We start from the raw sequence: 5,624 nt of genomic DNA on the forward strand, positions 1-5,624 counted from the left end.
TGTGATGGGGTTTTGATTTTTTTTTTGGGGGGGGCGGGGTGTGGGTGGGTGTTGCAATTAATATCAATAAATAGCAAAGAAGAGACAATTCTTTATTAAATGAAAATGTAAATAAAACCTGTAAAGGGCTGTTTCCTGCAGGATGGATGTAATACAGGCAATGGGATGGGTGTAGGCAATTCTGCCAGTGCTGGGCAGGTCATGAACTTTTGTATATCATATCCAGATGTTGTCTAGTAAACATGTCGAAGATTTTTAGGAGACTTTTCGATCATTCAAACCCTGAAAACATGACCACTCGTTTGTAAAACATGACCACTCGTTTACGAAAAAAAATAATCACTGTGGTTGTTGAGATTCACGACGTACTTTTCCAAAAACTGGGTCTACCTCAGATGGCCCCTCCATTTGGAAAAAAAATTGGGTCTTACCATTAGAATATTTCAAGGTCGTCTACCCTTAATATTCTATCTCTATGCATAATATTATCGAAATTAATGCTCTTCCAATCATCTTATCTCATTAAATTAATAGTTTGAATGATAATATATCTGGGGGTTAGTTAGGCCATGAATCTGCAGTTAGAAAGTAATGCAATAATAAATACGTCATTCATTTGATTATTCAAAACTCTCGGGCAAAGAACATTTACTAGCTACCTCACTTTGCTCTGATTGGAAATCCATTAGAAATCAACCCACGTGCATGTTTATATATTCATAAGTTAGAATTAGTCGAAGAACTTGTCAAGGCGTGTGATTAATTCTGCAAGGGTGTTGGTAATGTTAGAACCACGCATTGTTTTGTTTTCTCGTTCTTGTGGTGGACCTTATCTCCAGAACAGTCAAGTTGCACATTGACTTGGATGTTTTGGAAATGATAGATCTTGTGAAGATGATGATGTGATTGAACCGTGTATAAACCACAACTGTTAATTTGTACTAATGTTGAGTGATCCTGGTCCACAGGGTAAGGATGCGTAAGAGTAAATAATAAATTTTTATTTTTATTTTTTATGTTTTTTGGAAGGGGGAGGTGGGGTCTGAAAGGGACAATCAAGTAAACCAAAAAAACATGAGTGTAGAAAGAGGAAGTACCTAGTCCGTGTCATGAATCACGACATTGGGTTTTTTGCCAGTGAAAGGTTGTATCAAAGGAACATGGAGGATGCCCATCTTTGCCTGACTTACGAATTTCAACATCTTGTTGCTGTTGTACTTGCTTCTCTGCAAAAAATCTAATCAGTGTTCAATGGCAAATATGTCATGTCAAAAGGAATACAAAATAATAAAAGCAAAATTACAAGAGAATAAACTTTAACCCTTTTTTAAAAAGGGTTAGCGACTATTAATTAATTCACTTGAAACTTTACTTGGAGGTCAGTTGCACTAATTAAATTATTATTTGGGTTACTCCATTGCATGCCACTATGTGTTCAAATCTTAAGTAACATGTCCTGTTTGACAGCAAAGTCTTCCTTTAGGTGGAAAAAGAAACATGGTTTGAATTCAAATTCCCTGTCTTTCAACTCAGTTATATCTAACCTAAGGAAAAATATGATATAAATGGTTACATATGTGTGGAGGGTGAGTAAAGTTTGTTCAAGGGTCCATGTTTGCTATTTATACATTGATGGGAAAAGGTTAACAAATGGTATGAAAAATGGCGTTGGTTTTGTGTTTTGGGTGGGGGGGGGTGAAGGTGAAGAATTATTGGTAAAAGCAGTGGAACAATTGGAACACAAACAGGACCACCGGAAGGGAGGAGTTTGATTTTCATGTGTGTCCAAACAAGGCAGCCAACTATGGAACATTTGCTTCCTTTAATAAGATTAATTTTGAATAGCCGCGTGAAGAATTTCTCTTCAGCAGCTGGCACAACGATTTTTCCCACTGATTTTGCCCCAGAGAATTTTTTTAAAGAAAAAAACGTTATTAATTAAGAAGAATAACAGAGTTTATATTTACGTACATTCATATCAATATTGAAAACATTCCATCTTAGTAAGAGAATCTGCAAAATTATTGGCTTCCCTTTACATGAACAAAAGAAAATTTTCCTAAACAAAACATAATACCTACAAAAACTTTTAAATTAATTCAAAAAATTTAAATAAATTTGTTTTCTTTTAATATATTCAATCAAGTTTCTGTATATTTATTTTGAGTCAAATAGATTCTTATAATTGTATTTTGCATGTTTTGATTTGATTTTCTTGAAGCAAATCAAGTCATGTATTCATGATTGATACTTACAAAAATTTTCATTTGAATGAATATAAAAAAAAATACAAATGTCACACATTTATCATGAATATAAAAAAAATTCAAATTTGAATATTACTTTGACCTTAATTACCATCCAAACCTAATACAATCAAATCTCAAACTCGGTTAAAAGATAAAGTTTCCTCATTGAATATCACCTTCCAGAGAAAGCCACAAAATTTACCGTAAAGAGAAAAGTTCGCGAAATCGGTTTCTAATTCTTGTTAGTAATTAGAAAGCACCAAGATGAGAATAACAATTTTGAAGACCTGAAAATTGGCCAAGAAAAGTTCCACCAGCTACTGAATTTGCGCCAAGAGGAAGGACAGCATAAGAAAAAGATGATCAAGTGATTCTGATTCAACACAAAAAACACATTTATTGTTTGATTCCTTAGACAGCCTCTTTTATATGTAAAGACGTCAATCACTGAAATGTTAAGCTCCTAATATGCTTTCCAACAAAAAGTTTCTACTTTTGAAAGGACAGATGGGAAGGGAAAGGATATGGTTTCACACTTTGATCACCTGGACCGAACGGCAGCAGGCACTTATGGTCTTTCTTTCCTTCAGGTTGCTTTCCTGCTTTCGGATTCTCCCTTAGTTGCTGGTCCTACTTTTGTTGCTTGTACCACTTTTCCCTTGATCAATGTTGAACCCCCCACCCCCTCCCCTACGAAAAGAAAAAAAAAATGTGAAATTATAGACAATAAAATTGAAAAGAGAAGCAATGCAAACCCAATTTTCAATTTTTTTTTCAGGACCCTTTGGTGCTATAATCGTGACAAAGATAATCTTAAATGATGAATAATATTAAATGATTGTTGCGATAAACTATTAATAATGTAAATATTTTTTTTACTAATCTATGTTGGTAAATTTAAAATTTTAAATGAAAGATGATCAAAAGGTAATCATATTGTATATGTGATATTTTATATCTATAATAATACAAAGAATTAAAAATTGAGGAGTGACGGCTGCCATCGCCTGCCATCCCTTGGCTCTGTTAGTGTTTGTGAGGTTTTCTATGACCATTTAATTAATACAATAAACTCTGTTTGAATAGCAATAAAGTGTTAATAATGTAAAATTAACACAAGGGCAACTAAGTTATGCCAGTTAATAGTAACTAGCTAGCTAGCTAGCAAAAGAATTGGATTAATTACCAAAAATGATAGTACGAGAGATGCCGCTAAGCCTAATAACATTCCTATGCAAAATACCAAAAGAGTGACTCGGATTAAATCATTTAAAAAAATTTAAAACTTATCTTGGAAACTTTCTTTCAATCTTCTTTATATATCTCTTTCATCTGTTGGAAGGCAGAAAGGCCTTCCAAAAGCTTGCAAACATATGACTTGAGAGAGTCAAACAAAAATGCTTTATATTTGATTCTTTATCACCAAACCGCGTGCCCCATAGAAATATATATATATATATATATATATATATATATATATATATATGTATTAGCTTTCACTCTGGTATCTAATGAACGTATAACTTTGCTATTAGGAGAAAAAAGCATAACAAAATTTTGTATGGTCATGATATGACCGAAACCATAAATAATTTTCTTTGATGTCTCAATTTTTCCACATGGGATGACTCTGAAATGATTGGGGTTTTCCCATCCTAAATATCAAGGCATTGGTGTCAACGCCGCACTATTTTTAGTGAGGAAGTGCATATGCCAACACAAAAGGTGAAGTATAGCTAGAGTTTGAAAGAGATCATGTAATAGGAGAATGATGTTGATTATTGCAGAATGTCATTTTCTTTTTCTCTTTTGACTCTCTAGCTATATATAGGTTTCATCTAATTCATTTGTCTTCCATAAACCTTGGGACAACAAAAACTATATTATCTAAACTTTAGGTTTCCCTAATTCATATAAATTGAAGTCATCAAGTGTGCATACATATATGGGATAAGGGTAATTTAAATAAGCCAAAAATGTTCAAAATGTTGAAAAGAGTTTTATATTTTGATAATAAGTTATAGCCGGGAAGTCAAATATGATCTGCTGGGTCCTTACATTTGGTTACGTTAGGAGTCATGTTGAATAGTTTCAAATGCATGGGAAGTGGAAACAAAGTATACGAAAAAAACAGGTTAAATCGTAGGGTACATAGCTTAGCAAACAGCATTGGGAAATAAAAGTAACATGCACTAATATTATGATAGAATTTTGAGATTAATGAATGGAGAAGAAACTTCTTTTGCATCATTGAAGAAACCAAAGACCAGATGGGAACTAGTTAGTTTAATTTTCTAAAGATACACAACAGGAAACAGTATTTGGATTGAGATATCAAATCCATCTTTCACTTTCACTTAACATTTTTAAAGAAGGGGCTAAGTTCTTTTTTTGTCTCTTAACTGCCTGCCCTGCCCCTTCTTAATTTTTTGTGTGTCTGTGTGTGTTTTTGCAACACTACTTTGATCTCTCAACAACAGATTGATCAAGACTGTTGGGGGTTTTGATGGATGACTAGCTTCTTTAGAGAAAGTATCATCCGGGTGTGCCCTTGGACAGTCCATTCAAAGAAAAAATATATATGGGGTAAAGATTTTGATGTTGGTTTTAACGGCCATGAAAAGAAAAACCCCCTTATTTAACTCTTGTAATAATTCATAAATTGACCCACCCATGGAACCCTTTTTTTTAATTTTTTTTTCTTCCATGTGGGCCGTCTCTGTGGTCTATTATTAAGGCACAGTTGTAGTGACAAATTGCAATGTCTCCCACAAAAGTGGGAATATAAAAGCAAGGAATAAAGATATGGTTACTCTTCAAAGCATGAAAACTTCACACTCCATTTCATATGTTGACCGTGTGGTCCAATCATTTTTTTTTGGGGTCATAATAATAGACTATTTAGATCAATAAAGTAGTGATCATAACAAAAGAAATTAGAATTTGTGCTTTATTTTCTCAACCCTTTTCCTTTTTTTAGTTGATTAGCTCTTTCCTTTCTTCAACTATTCCCCTCAAGCCACGTAACTACTCAAATGAAAAGAATCGTAACTAAAACTATTTGTAGACTAAAGACTTGCATCAGCATTTTGTATCTCTGCAGAAATTAATATTAACATTGCCTTAAGAAATAAGAAAGTAGAATGGGTTTTACTTGCTAGTTCAACAAATTGGATTTTAATTAGAGGGTGTAGATCGGTCTTATTCAGCTAACCCTTTCGAGGAATGAAGGGAGGAATTCCCATTGGCTTAATTGTTCAAGAAGCGCGTGTTGCAAAAAGTATACGGTGGAAAATGAATTTGAAATGAGTACAACAAGAAACAATGACTGACACAGAAATAGGTCACCTTAAAACTTTCTTCTCCTTCCATATT

Source organism: Theobroma umbraticum, unplaced genomic scaffold (assembly GCF_002168275.2).
Source record: "Theobroma umbraticum cultivar Fairchild unplaced genomic scaffold, ASM216827v3 scaffold_30.0, whole genome shotgun sequence".
Classification (NCBI taxonomy): Eukaryota; Viridiplantae; Streptophyta; class Magnoliopsida; order Malvales; family Malvaceae; genus Theobroma; species Theobroma umbraticum.